This window comes from Clarias gariepinus, chromosome 7 (genome assembly GCF_024256425.1).
Source record: "Clarias gariepinus isolate MV-2021 ecotype Netherlands chromosome 7, CGAR_prim_01v2, whole genome shotgun sequence".
In the NCBI taxonomy this organism is placed as follows: domain Eukaryota; kingdom Metazoa; phylum Chordata; class Actinopteri; order Siluriformes; family Clariidae; genus Clarias; species Clarias gariepinus.
Window position 1 is genome coordinate 32,995,776 of NC_071106.1, and position 14,918 is coordinate 33,010,693.

Genomic DNA, 14,918 nt, shown 5'->3' on the forward strand with positions numbered 1-14,918 from the left:
AAGTAAGTGCTTATATTTTACGGCAGTGTTACTCTGACACTTCTACTCAAGACAAGTCTGGCAACCATAAAAGCATAAACAACATGCAGGTGATTGCATCATCTAAATGCTGGATGAAGAAATTCTTAAGCAAGTACTTAGCCTAGATATGTACATGCCTAAATTTTACAGAGTAAATCCTGACATCATTTTACACCTAATTTCCCAGCGCTGGATATGGCTCTGGGCATCACAAAGAATATGTAATAAATTCGTAAATAAATACTCTAAGAGTTGAGTTATTTCTAAATGGTAAGAGTTAATTAAACCCAGAAGGTGTTTATTCAGAACTAAAAATTGGATCACTTACTCACTCACTCATCACCTGCCCTGCTGTATCCTCGCAGGAGGCCTGAAGCCTATCCCTGGAGACTTAGGACACTAAGCGGGGTACACCCTGGATAGGGTGCCAATCCTCATTCACACACTACGAGCAATTGAAAATGCCAGTTAGTCTAATCTTCATGTCTTGGAAGGAAACTGGAGCACATGGAGGAAACCCACCAGGCATGGGGAGAACATGCAATGTCCATGCACAGGCAGGAATCCAACCTAGACCCTGGAGGTGCAAGTCGACAGTGCTAACCACTAAGCCAGCATGCCACGTAGAATTGGATCAGTACTGTATTTTTTTTATGGTGAAAGTACATTTAATTGTTTAACACTTTTCAGCAGAGATACTCCTTCAGAACTAATAATATTGCCATGCAGCATTTGCTAAACAATAGAGAATGCCATTAGCTTGTGCAGCCACATTGCAGTTAAGCAAATCAGCAGATTTACTGCTTGGAGATTTTTACTGCTCTGAATTTTCTAAAACTGTGCATCAGCAAACACTAAAGCCACCTGTGTAATCCGTACAGCTCCTGGGAAAAATACCCATTGTTCTGCGCAGTTTTAAAATTTCACTATTATCCATATTTCCTCTCCTAACTCATCTCATCGAGAACATTATCCAGGTCTTTGTAAAGCAGGGAAAATTTGGAATCCTGCCTTACAATAATAATAATAATAATAATAATAATAATAATATGGTAGGGAAATACACATTGGTCTGGAAAGCTTCACAAAACGGCTGTTCAAGTGAGCCGAGTTCTGTGAAATGTTACGCTGAGCTAACCTTATATTATATAATATAAAAGTCAGCTCTGGCTAACAGGCTGAAGACTTCAGTATAGTTCTTTAGGATTTTTAGTCAATCCGGTTTGTGAAGTCAACCTTGTAGCATGGTGGTGACATTAGGATTAGGAAAGAACAATCCACTCAGTCCAGAGCACTCATTACTGATAAAATGTCCGGCTTTGACTGCAATAAACCACAAAGACATTAAACCAACATAAGCCAATCCAGCTTAATGCACAATGGGAAAACTTGTAAATATGCAGTAGTCACAATTCTTAGAGGATGTAATAGAATTACGGTTGCTATTACATGCATGACAAGCTGTTCAAAATGCATTAAAATAATTTCGGATAATAATAAGGATTATAGTAAAATTAATACAAATGCATCTAATACAGTAAATGTTCCAAATTGCAGCCTAGAACTGAATCATTATTATAAGCATTTATAAAATTTTTCCTGCTTATGATTTTAATGAACAGGCTGTCTGGCCAGGTTATGACTCTACAAAATGGTGGCAAGATAAAAAAAAAAAAAGGCTAATATTGCCATGAGGCTATTTTAAAGCTGCAGAGAATTGTGGGTATTTAACCTCAGGACAGGTGGTGACTGGAACATGACCAGGTTGTGCAACATCATTAACATTTTAACCTCGACCAGAAAACAGTTTTCCTGCCATATTGCACAGATTTAACAATTACAGTAGCAATAAACTAATTGGGATAAACAATTAAATAAGCAAGTAAATATGTTATTAACTACACATGCAGTAAATCCATTTTAAAACTAAAGTCCAAGCAATTTTCCAGTTTTATTCATATTAATGATGTACAGTACATTCTAAAGCGTACACAATACTAGATTTTATAAGTACTGTAATGCCTATTTGTACACAAGCCTTTGCATGTGTAGTGAATTTTAAAAAAATAAATTCACTAATAATAAATATGTTAATGTTGCTCTGGTAAAGTTTTGTGTGAAAGGACATGAAACATTTATGAAAAGAACATTTCAGTCAGTGTCAGGATTTTGAGGTAAAGATATTCCTTTAAGCCTCTGTTGCTGGGAAAGGCTTTAGGACAGAGGACTTTGCACTTTGAGGTTTTTTCAATTATCTGACAAGTCACATTTAAAAATATTTTATTATTATCTTCAACAGAGTGTGAGAGAGAGAGAGAGAGAGAGAGAGAGAGAGAGAAAGAGAGAGAGAAAGTGTGGCTAGAGACTGAATATTACAACTAATAGGAATCGACTTGGCTCATGGACAAGTCAAAAAGATACTATAAACAGCTGATTTCCATCCCTGCTTTAAATGATTCAGGGACAACCCGATACAATATTATCGCAATATCTAGGTGCCGATTCAATTTAAATTGCAATTCTGTAAATCTCACGATTTTGTAAATTACTACATTTTTACTGAGTTTGTAACATTTTGCAATTTAAAGTCCTTGAACCTTTTAAAAAACTTTTAGAAAGTTGTATACTGTAGGTTCATTCAGCAGCTTTTCAACTGACTTCAACATGAGCTATTAAATGTAGCCTGTAGTAAGTCCTTAACTCAGTTTAAAGTTTTCTCACTTTAAGGCAGGATTAAAACAATACAAAATAACTTTCAATACACTAGTTTAACATTACACTTTAAATTGAAAAAAAAAGTATAAATTTTTACTGAGCAGCACATATCTACAGTGGCAAGAAAATGTTTGTGATTCTTTTGGAAATAGCTGTGGAAGTGATGGGCGGGGTCAACCAGGTATAAATTCCAAGGGTTCCTTTACTTTTTCCACTCCTAATTTGAATGTTGGTCTAAAACACTAACATGAGCATGTTCAAGACATGTGGGTTGTGTGATGAAGATCAGATCACATTTGATGACAAATTAAAGCCATTAAGTTCCAAAAGGTTCACATACCTTTTCTTGCTACTGTATGTGTATATGTTATTTCCGAAATAACTTAGCAAATAATTTACTCCTACAACAAATTGGTCAAATAAATACAACAAATTGGTCAACATTGGAATGCCAATGTTGAATAATTTAGAATGTAGCACCTGTACATATGTACAGTAAAGAAATATTGACATGTTACGTCCTCAATGCCTCTAAAGTCTTGACAGTGTGAGCATGTGGGTAAGTGTGGCTTCTAACTTGAGAAGAAAGTAAATGTGCATTTTGAGACAAAGTTGCTCCATTGTGTTTTGAAACTGGTATGAATATCTGTAATGAGTGGGTTCTAAAACTAATTCTCTTGCAGAGTTTGGAGAACAAGGCTGATGGGAGGCACACCTTTTAATAATATAACACCATAAATACAGATTTCTGTTTCAGTACTTGGAAGCTTGATTAAAAAGCATGATTTATATTCACAAAATTGGCTAAATACTTAAACTTAATCTACCTCAGTAGGATAGTCACACTACCAGAGGAAACTGTTGGGATATTAAATTAACAATGAGCCCATAAGAGTTGAGTAATCCATTATACACCTAATGTATGGGAACACCTGACCATCATGTCCATACAGTATGAGAAACTTCATCAAACTATTGGAAGTTTAAAGCACTCAGTGTACAGGGTGTCTTTGCAAAGTGTTATGATTTTAATTCAGTGAAACTAATCTGCCCAAAACCAGTTCCAGCATTACAATGCCCCTGTGCATAACAAAATGCCAAGACTAGAGTGCCAAATTTGAAGTAGAAGCATTCAAGTGGCCTGCACAGAACACTGACCTCAACCCCACTGAGTCTATTTTGGATTAACTGGAGTATTGAGTGTGCCAGGTTTCCCCTCCTGGCATCATTGTTTGATTTATAGAATAACATTCAAATTTCCAAAAGGAAATCAAATGTAGAAACTGATGATGTCTGTGTAATCAGTTTCTTAAAATCAATGCTAGTGTTATGTTTAATCCCACCAAAATAATCCTCCTTTAGGCATTTGGTGAAAAGCTGCCACACCCACTGCAAGAATTATAAAAAAAATGGTCTAACATAAATCAAATTATATTTCTCGAACAAACCAATAGTCTTTATTAATATGTCAAAATATGTGTTCTCATTAAATAAAAAAAATATTAGCATGCAACACAATATGCCTATAAATATATTTCAATTTCTGTTATGGGTTGGACTGAGTAATCATACACTTGGAGAAAAAACAGCATGTTTCTCATATCAGAATAGATAGTACCTAATTTTCTTTCACTTCAGCCTCTATTTCAGATCAAATGAGAAAACAGACGATGATTTAGTCAATGATGATGTAAAGGGACATAAATGAAGATATTTTAATAACTACCATCATTTACTTGTCATCGTCAACGCACAATTTCATTGTCAGTGTGTGCATCTTACTCGTATACATATATTTTTTTAAATTATTCCCATAAATATTAACATGTTTAATACTCATCAAGTAGTAATATGAGTGGTATTTGAGTCATGCGTAAAACAGGATCTGCCAACACTCTAGAGACAAAAATAAAGGGGGCATGTGTGGGAGAGAGAAATGACAGAAGGGTGTGAAAAATGACAAAATTATGGAGGGAGATGGATTGACAGTGGTGTTTGGCAGAAACTCCACTTGCAAAGGTTCCCTGCAGAGTGTAGGTCATACTGTAGGTAAAGGACAGAAGGGAAGAAATGGTGTGTCAGCAACAAGTGATTCTATGCTTCAGACACTGGGTGTGGGGTGTGTTTGAATCATAAGTTTATATTAATGGACTCATTAAACCAAGGTTGCCTATACTGTATTAGTACAATAATATAAGCTGAATAGAAATTACGTCAAGTTCCGTACAGTATGTGCCAAAGATGAATGAGATGTCCAGAATGAGAAAGGACAATTAAAGACAACATATGAGAAAGCAGCTTTACCTATTTACCTACACCAGCAAGCATGTACTTTTGGGAATAGACACAATACCCATAGCTTGGATACTCCACAAGTTGGAGTATATAACACTGCATCTATTATGTTATTGGTCTCAGTAATAACCAAACTGAATTAAACTCAAAACTGAAAACATCAACAATTTCGAATGATGTCTTCACATACAGTACGTTACTCCACATTGCTAAGCCCATTTGTCTCTGAGGAGGTTCAAATAAGGAGATTGTAAATGACTGCATTCTGTTGATTTCCGCAAGTACTGTTTTTAAAGTAAAATGGTGACCATTCAATAAACATTTGGCCTAATGAAAATAGATTTGTAAATTCACAGAAAGTTATTGGACTTTGTGATACCCACCAAACAAAGATAAAAAATCCCCGATAAGGGAAAACCGCAAATCTGAAACGACAGCACGTACCTATGCATGACTACCTCCAGGCATATACCAGATGTCACCATGATGGACTACGGAGTGGCACAAGGGGATGGATGCACTGTCTCTCCAAATAGACCTGTCTGTCACTGAGCCAGAGTCTACTCAGCTACTCTCCTGAACACCTAAAACATCTCTCTTAAGCAAATATCCAGTGTACACTCAATAAAAAAAAAGACTTCACTTCTGTTCTTTTCCTTTTTTTATTGTTTCTGTTAAAGGTAAACTTTTGCAGAAATACACAATCGCTACAGGGAAGTCAAGTGTGAAAACTTGATTACGTTGCCTCTGACTCCCATATCTAAAATTCTCATATCTACAAAACCTTATTACTTTCAGACAGAGGTATTGCCAGTGTATTCAGGGATTTTATACAAGTCAACATTTACATTTACCACGAAGAAAAAAGTTTGCAAATAGTAAAATCTCAAGAAATGTCCCAGGAGGGTAAGATCTATTACACAAAGGGGGTTCAAGTCAACCCGGGACTTTTGATTGAGCAGAATAACAAAGAACACAGTTATGAGAGTAAATGCTACTTTTATTTCTCTATTCCCTCGCTACACTAACACTTGTTCCAGCGTATCACTAGTGCTCAGATACCATCAAGGTAAAAAGTTTTGCAGAGGTCCTATCCTTCCTTTTATCCATCCATCCATGCATCCATCCATCCATATCCATATTTAAATCTCCAACCATATTAAAATCTGCTTATTTTCTGCTCATCTGTTCTATGAATTATCTTTGATACTGGTAATAGTTCCTCCAATGGGATTTTGCGGGGAAAATAATGGCGTAAATATTCTACTTTGCTTATACTGATCTGCAGCTTATACAATTCAGCAAAACAGAATTTTCAGTCAATATGCTGATTTAAGAAGTTGAATACTGTTTTAGGCTGTGTCATCTATCCCGCTTACATCACTGCCACTTACAGTATAGCCTGGATAAACCTACTGTGTGGGCTAGAAAGAAATCACCCCCAGCATTTCCTTCTTTATACCATTCTGTGTATTTTTTTATTGACCATAAGTGGTGCTGTTACACAATAAATGCCTTGGTGTAGCAGCAAATAATCTGATTTGGGTGCCTAAATTTAAACCTTCATTTTATCTGCAGTCTATGTTGTAAAGAATTACAAGATCGAAAGCATGTTGATTTAATCAGTACATGAAAGTTGGGACCACATTGCTCATCAACCGCCAGCTAAAATAACTTCTCCATGTCGTCTGCAAATTAACCTTCGTCTACATACAGATGTGCGTGTTTTTGATCATGTGCCTAATCAGCCTCTGCAAATTCATTTTCTCATCATCGCTCTCATCGCAGACTCTCATATCAGCTTCGCGCCGAAATCTTCTCATCTCTGAAATATTGCAAAGCTCTGAATTTTCGTTAGTTTTATCTTTCATACATGCTTCTGTTTCGGGCCGCTCAGATTACCGTACTGTAATTCCCCGCTTATTGGCATCGATCCTTTCCATAAACTACAGAATAAACTATGAATTTAATCTTTATAGGACTCCTATAAAAAAATATACCGACTTTTCCTCCACTTACACAGTCCATTAATAAGCGCTCGGATCTTCTATAAATTTATTGTTTACGTTCACACTCCAATCCTCTATCTCTTTTCCCAGTTTTTTTTATCTCCAACCTCCAAGTAAATCTTGCCATCTTAAAAACACCTACTTACTCAGGCATTTTAGCTATCATCCCTATAACCTCTGATATTTGCGGTTTTATGGCTTCCTGCTAACCTATGCCATTTATTTTGCTTTTCTCATTATTGTAAAAGTTATTGTAGTGTGTGTGTGTCTTCGGGATGTATAAAAGCATTATAAATATATAACATTATTTTTTTAACCTTTGTGTTAGTACTGTAGCTCCGAATTTGACTCTTTAAAGAGTCACCAACTGTATCTGCATATCTTTGTCCAAAGTCTGTGTGAGCAATTAACCCTTAGTGCTTCCTTAACAGCTATTACTGTACTTTTCTGTGTATTATGATACAGTATATTATTGACCTTTAGCTACTTTAGGACTAAATGACTCTCAGTTTTTCATATGTTGTACTACATAAAGTATGCTATTAAAAGTCATTACTCTACAGTGTGCTGTATCCTGTGTAAAGGCCAAACAGGGAAGTAAAATCTATGCACAATGCTGCAAATTGCATTGATTAAGCTATACTGTACGTAGCTAGATTTCTGTAGTCTATTTAAAATTTAATCATGGCCGCTACTCTGTTTAGACAAATCAATCTCTTTAAGCCCATTGCTAGTACGGATGATATAGGAGCTGTGACAAAGAAATATTCATTTCCAGTAACCGCTTTATCCTTGTCAGGGTTGCAGTGGATCTGGAGCCTATCCCAGGAAGACTGGTTAAGAAGTGGGAATAAACCCTAAAGGGGATGGCGATGCTTTAAAGGCACCATGCACACATAAATTTACACCTAGAGGCAATATAGCGTAGCCAATCCACTTAGGATGTTTTGGGAGTACAGGGGAAGCCGTGCAATATGAAGGAAACCCTACAGGATCATGCACAGACAGTAACTCAAGTTTAGGACTGAACTGGGGCCCCTACAGAACAACTGCCTCCCTACAAACAGTTAATATTTCATGATAAAAAAAATAAATGAAATAAAAACTGTGCTTACAGTAGCTCCTCCTGGTATTTTGCCTCTGATGTGCATAAAGTTAAACTGCATCATTCACCATGGCTACATGGCACGCCTATGGTTGTGTCATCCCTTGTCATTGCAAATCACCAGCTCTCATTAAAAATAAATGAATAGATGCCACATTGCTGGATCACTGCTAGTCTAAATGTGAGGTTATGAATGTCAAATAGTTCAACAATAAGCTATATTATGCCACATACTGTATAAAATCCTTCCATGACTCGTATTGATTCATACCATTTTGTTTATTATTATTATTATTATTATTATTATATTTGCACATAGCATGCAACCTTTTTTTTGCCAATATTTTCACTGTAGAATATCTAGTATATTGAAAATCTCACAGCCATGCGATATAGGGTTTATATTGTTCAGCATTTAAAAAACTTATGCAAGCTTAAAAACATATCCAAGACACGGAGGTTTTAAACACACAATCGGTTACTTATTTAAAGCCGACAAACAATCCACCTTACCATTCACACAACAGTGATTAAGATAATTGGCCTGCTTTAAGCTAAAGGGTTTTTCAGAGCCTGCTTCTCTTAACCGCATCATGCCTTTGACCCTCTGCCATTAGGAGCAGTGTGAGATCAACCCATGGCCATTAGCCACTAGCCATTTAAATTCTCCATGTGCAAAAAACCAGGCACAGCATGAAAGACCGCTAGAGCGACGAGACGTGTTTACATAGCTGATTGTTTGGAGATCAGAGAGAGAGAAAGAGAGAGTGGAAATGAGAGGGGAGCTGTTAATAAGAGCATGAACGACATAGGAAGGAGTGGAGAAAGAACAGAGGAAAGGGAGGGTCTACAACAGAGAGCATTAGGCAAGAAGCAAGCAGGCTGAGCAGGAGGCGAGGAGAAAGGATGAGTTAAGTGGAGTCCTGATGAGGAGAAAATGAAGAGGTACTAACAGTGTGAATATGCAGTCTGAAAAGTTTAGGGCATGTCTGCAGTCTTCACATGCGTGAGTCTAATATTCTTAGCAACCGCGAAAACATGCTAACCATATTCTTATGCTATACTGTATATGAACGTCAACCACAGATGTGGCAATGTCCTGCAATGCACATAACCATTCATACAGCGGTAAAGGATTTCAGGTGATGTCTACATAAAACATCAGAATCTGGAATCATGTGATCTGAGTGACTTTTTCCCCTGGCGGATAGGTCGGGTTATATTTTTCAAAAATGTCTGATTTTCTGCGATCTTCACATACGACAGTTTTCAGGTTTATCCAGAATGATGTGAAAAAAGAAACAAAAAAGGCCAGTAAGTGGCAGTTCTGCAGACTAAAACATTTACTTGATGTGAGAGGTCAGAGCAAAGTAAACAGACAGGTTTGAGCTGACAAGAAGGCTGGAGTAACTACTATTTTCAAACATGATGAGCTAAAAGGCATGTCAGAAAGCCCATTGTGTCAAAATCTGAGGCAGGTTTTTCTCCTTTCAACCAAAAAATGGCATGAGTTTATTCATAAAATGATGGAATATTAAAGGATCTAAACATTATAAAATGAAGAAAGGAAAAACCGAACTTCCTAAATGTCTTTTAGCTTCTGCTGTGTGTAGAATCACTTATGTGTAATGATTAACAGAATTCAAGGGCCCACCTACTATTTATTGGGGGGTATTTGTCTACCCAAAAACCTATGTTGAGCCTGTTGGATCATTATATTCACAGTATCAGGTATAGTAATTTGCAACCCACTGCTGGGTTAGTGATTTTGTCAATGAACAAGGAACACTGATGAATAAGTCCTAAAAACATGGAGAATTCATTGTTCTTATTTACATTCTTGTAAATATTTCTAATTATTCTTTTTTTCTTTGTGTTTGAGGGAATACATATGTTGCATCAAATGTATTTGATCCTATGCAGTATTTATATGTCATTAATTAGAAGAGATGTCACAGGACTTACAGTGTATATATATATATATATACCAGCATGAACCAGTTTGCATTTGAAAAGTAATATTTCCAATAAGTGTAATAATAATAATAATAATAATAATAATATATTTCTTTGATTATTGTACTTTTTGGGCAAATGGTGTATGGTCATATTCTCAAAACATTTAAAAGTCCAAAACACACCCTTTCTTTTGCCTCTCTCATTATTATAAACATTATTTTGCTAAACTTTGTGTTAATATTGTAGCTCTAAATCTGACTCTTTAATAATTAACCATCTGTATCTACATATTTTTGCAGTTTTCTTGCTTTTGTTCATGGTCTACAGTTTGTAAACATTTAACCGTTAGTACTTCCTTAATGGATATTAATGTACTGTTTTGTGTGTTATAATGTAGTATATTATTGACCCTGAGCTACTTTAGGTCTAAATGGCTCCCAGTTTTGCATATGTTTTACTAGAGTACATATTCTATTAAAACTCATTATTCTACAGTGTACTGTATTCTGTGCAGAGGTCAAACAAGGAAGTTAAATGTATGCACAATGCTGCAAATTGCATTGCGCTTTAAAGGGAAAGCGCCGACTGTACATAGCTAGATTTCTGTAGTCTTACTGTAGTCTATTTAAAATGAACTCACTGCCGCTACTCTGTTTAGACAAATCAATCTCTTTAAGCCCATTGCTAGTACGGATGATATAGGAGCTGTGACAAGGAAAAATTCATTTCCAGTAACCGTTTTATCCTTGTCAGGGTTGCAATGGATCTGTAGCCTATCCCAGGAAGACTGGTTAAGAAGTGGGAATAAACCCTAAAGAGAATAGCAGTGCTTTAAAGGCACGCACACATAAATTTATGCTTAGAAGCCAATTCACTTAGGATGTTTTGGGTTGAGAGGGGAAAGGTAATTTTCCCAAAACATTTTCAATAATCTAGATCTCTGACCCATATAATTTTGTTTGAAATTTGTATTAAAATGTATGTGCTTAAAATCAGGAATTAATGCAGGGTGGATTGAATTAAAACAGTAAAAACACACAATTAAAAAAGGGTATGTTCAGATTCATGTGCCTTTTTCCCTGATGTTACGTATGTGTGTAAGGTGCCTGCTGACAGCATCATCCAGCAACGGCGGTGTGGGAATTTCATAGCAATGTTAGCACCAGCTGCTAAAACAGCTAAAGCCAGTCATCTGGCTTTCTTCCTTCTTCTGGATCTTAACAAATACAGCCTACTTCCTATTCTCCAGAGCAAAATCCAGAGCCTATTTTTGCTTAAATCACATCAATTGCTGGAAATTAATGAGCAGCTGCACAAACTTATGACGTGTTTAAGACTAGATGACCTAAGTAAAATGTGGTAATAGTAATATATGTGCGCCATTTCAGAGGACATGCATCCACATTAGAGTCAAATCATTTATGACATGTAAATCCGATGTGACCAAAACATTGGAATTTAGCGATGTAGCAAGCAATCCGGACTTAGCCCTCTTAGCAAAACTTATTAGAACATGATAAACATGATGTTAAAAATGAGTAGTCCTATTACTGTGGTCAAAATCAGAAAGAAAAGTGGTCTCCATTTTGACAAACTGAAATGTTTATTAGTCATTTTCTCATAATTGAAAGGTAGCTTGATTTATTTTTGCTGGTATGTGGTACATCTATATCCACTGGTCACTTGATCAAAGTCTTTAATCATCTGTTATTTTGCTTCAATCAAATTATCTTTGAGAACTGATCTGACCCATTAGCTGCAATCCAATAACAGAATCTTCTGGTGTCAACTACAACCATTTCAATTTGAAACTTCAAACCCTGAGTAAAACTGAGCATTGCAGTAAACAACCCATATTTATCCACCTATAAGAACAACCCAAAGACCGTTTAGCAGTTCCTGGTTCTACTTTTTATAGGACACCGCTCTTGCAAATTTGATTTTATAATAAAATATATATATGTTTTTCAAAACTGGAATTTTCCTTTAGATCGGTTTGCCCAATGCATTACATTGTGCACTGTAATTAAAACCTCTGTATGTCCAACGTCCAAACTTGAATACATACAGATGCATACACTCACATTACAGACTCGTAGCAATGCGAGGCAGCACTGGAGAATTCTGCCTCAGGGTCACACCATTCTCTATAATAGACTCTCACTTTAAAATTTTCAGTGTGCTGACAGACGGGACAAGTCAGGCTGAGGGACAAGACGTGCAGTGTGTTAGAGAGAGAGAGAGATAGAGAGAGAGAGAGAGAGAGAGAGAGAGAGAGAGAGAGGGTGGGGGGTGGGCAGGGAGCAGAGAGAGGGCCTCACTTTCATGTGGGAAGAAGAAAGTGGGTGGAGCCAAATACTGCCTGGGGTGCCTAAAAGAGGACAGTGTCTTCGCAAAATGTTTTGCTTAACCATAAATCCTAAAAATGCTTCCTTCTTTAAGTCTGAAATGACACACACACACAAATATATATATTAAAAAAAGCACACCGCAAGAAAAAGCAAGGTATTAATGCATATGGGGTACATTTGTCGGTATAGGGACAAATGTTGTGGTATCCGCTGGGTGTGGCACAGACGTCTCTTCACTCATAATCCAGGCTATACAACACAGACATGACCAGGTCAGTGATGATCAGTGCAGTTCATAATAAACTACTGCTTTATTTTTATATGCAATCAGTTGGTATTTGGCAGGGAAGCTCAGCAGCAGTAAGTGTCTCAGTCACAGAGCTGTCAGGCTCCCGACAGTGGAACTAATTGGTGGTTGTTTGCAGCACATCACACGTGTAAAGTCTGTCAAATTTCTGCCAGAAATATGACCCTCTGAATGTCATCTCCGCTAATCATGTTTCATGTCGGAGCAGAACTGTTTTACAAGCAGTGCATAAGCAGAGCTAAGCATGGATTGGTAAGGATGCCCACAGTGTATTCGAACACCAAATGGAACTCTGTTTATAGCAATCATTTATAAACTGCTACAGCCAGAAAAGTGCATTAGCACTCTTACAGTATCAGCAGCATGACTTTGTTCTCTGGGGGAGTGCATGAATGAGAACCTTGGAGGTCCAGGATCGTGCTAAAGGGGCATGTTGAGAAATCTAATTATGTCGGGAGGGATGCTGTCCATGGTGCTGAATCCTATTAAGTTATAAAGAATGAAGGAAACCATTAAGACATACTGGAGGTAAAACAGTGGTGTAGTCGTTATTGGATCTCATAAGCTGTGGCTGGAGAATCATAAATACCAGCAAATGACAGTAAATTCACTGATTCACAGATTTCCATTACGCTCTCTATATATAGACGCGCGCAATAAGAATCCATATGCATTTCCATTTGTGTGAGCACTGACCGAGTAAAACAACCAGAGAAAAAGAATAAAAAGCAAGAAAGGAAGGAAGGAAATCAGTCTTTGGTTTTTACCTTATTTTCGGCTTCTCGGTGCGCTCCTGCGCTTAACTCCGACTCCGTCCAACACACCAACAAGAGCTTCGAGGAACACCGGGGTTTGTTTATTTGCTCCAAGTCCAGCACTTACATCCACACACATCCACACATCCGCGAACATATAGACACAAAAAGAAGAAGAAGACGAATTCAAGCTGCTTGTAGCAGGATCCCAAAGCGTGGAGTGTTTTCCCGGAGTGGAGACGCGCTCCGAGTCGTTGCGCCCGCGCTCGGCTCATGTAACGCTGCCCCGATGTCCTTGGCAAAGTATCCACATCTACATTTATCAAACCTCTGGCAACGGATACCACCTCCTAAGCGATGTAGTCCGCTGGAAAGGCATCCGTACACACCATGGGGATAAGGGCGGAGACGGGATACAGGCGAGGAACAGACGCATATACAACAGGGTGGACGAGAGGTTGGGCTTTTACTCGTTTTCTTTTTTTTTTTTTCGACGATCTCCGAGATTTTCCGAATCAGATCGGGTCCGAAGCCTGAAAGGAAGTGTCCTGTGGTTTAAAAGAAAAAAAGTAGAACTGACTAGAGAGAAACTGTCCTGCTACTGAAACCTGAATCGGTCACGCTTCCTTCTCCTGACGCCGGTGCGCGTGTGTGTGTGCGCGCGCGTGTGAGCGCGTGCGTACGTATGTGTGTGTGTCAGAGAGAAAGAAAGAGAGAAAAAGATCCTCTTGTTTCAACTAGAAGAGGTGCACTAGATAGATAGATAGATAGATAGATAGATAGATAGATAGATAGATAGATAGGGGAAGTAAAATAAATGGAAGGACAGAGGGTACACAGAGGGGTGCATGTGTGCCGAAAGAGGTGATGTTCTTGAATTTAAATTAGTGGCAAATAGATGGTGTGAACTGAATGGATCCCTGATTTAAAACGTGACCTGCATTCTTATCCCCATCCTTCAAATAAACCATTTGATTAAACTCATAAGTAAAATACCTAGTACCTATGCCATTTTGTAAAGATACAACTACTGTAGCCCTGCTGTTGCTATGCACAGTTTTTAATTCTGCCTCTGGACATCACTGGTCAGATATGATCCTAGGGTGGCCCCTTTAAAGTCATGGGCAGGATTTTATTACATCTTGTTACTCATTTGTACTCAAGTCGTAACACCAGGTCCATTCTTTTCATTCTTGCCACTGACACTATTGTACAGACTAACAAGGTACATTTTTTTGTGCTTTGACATAAAGCATTAATAATAATCATCTATTTTAGGAACCTGTTTTTTTTAGGGTATTCGATTTTCCCATTAGTCATTTGTTTAATATTGCAATTACTGTTTTTAACTTTTGAAACTACTGTTGTAGTATATTTCTAATTAAGCTATCTTTGACATCA

General features: G+C 37.4%; 1 protein-coding gene across 1 annotated transcript in view; it reads right to left on the minus strand.

Moving 5' to 3' along the window:
* si:cabz01090165.1 (uncharacterized protein LOC100333421 homolog) overlaps nt 1–13,983 on the minus strand; it is a 223,523-nt gene extending 209,540 nt beyond the window's left edge. Inside the window, exon 1 of the mRNA XM_053499768.1 lies at nt 13,530–13,983. The gene's annotated coding sequence lies outside the window, so the exon portion shown is untranslated. The remainder of the gene's footprint in view (nt 1–13,529) is intronic.
* Nucleotides 13,984–14,918: the final 935 nt, after the last annotated feature.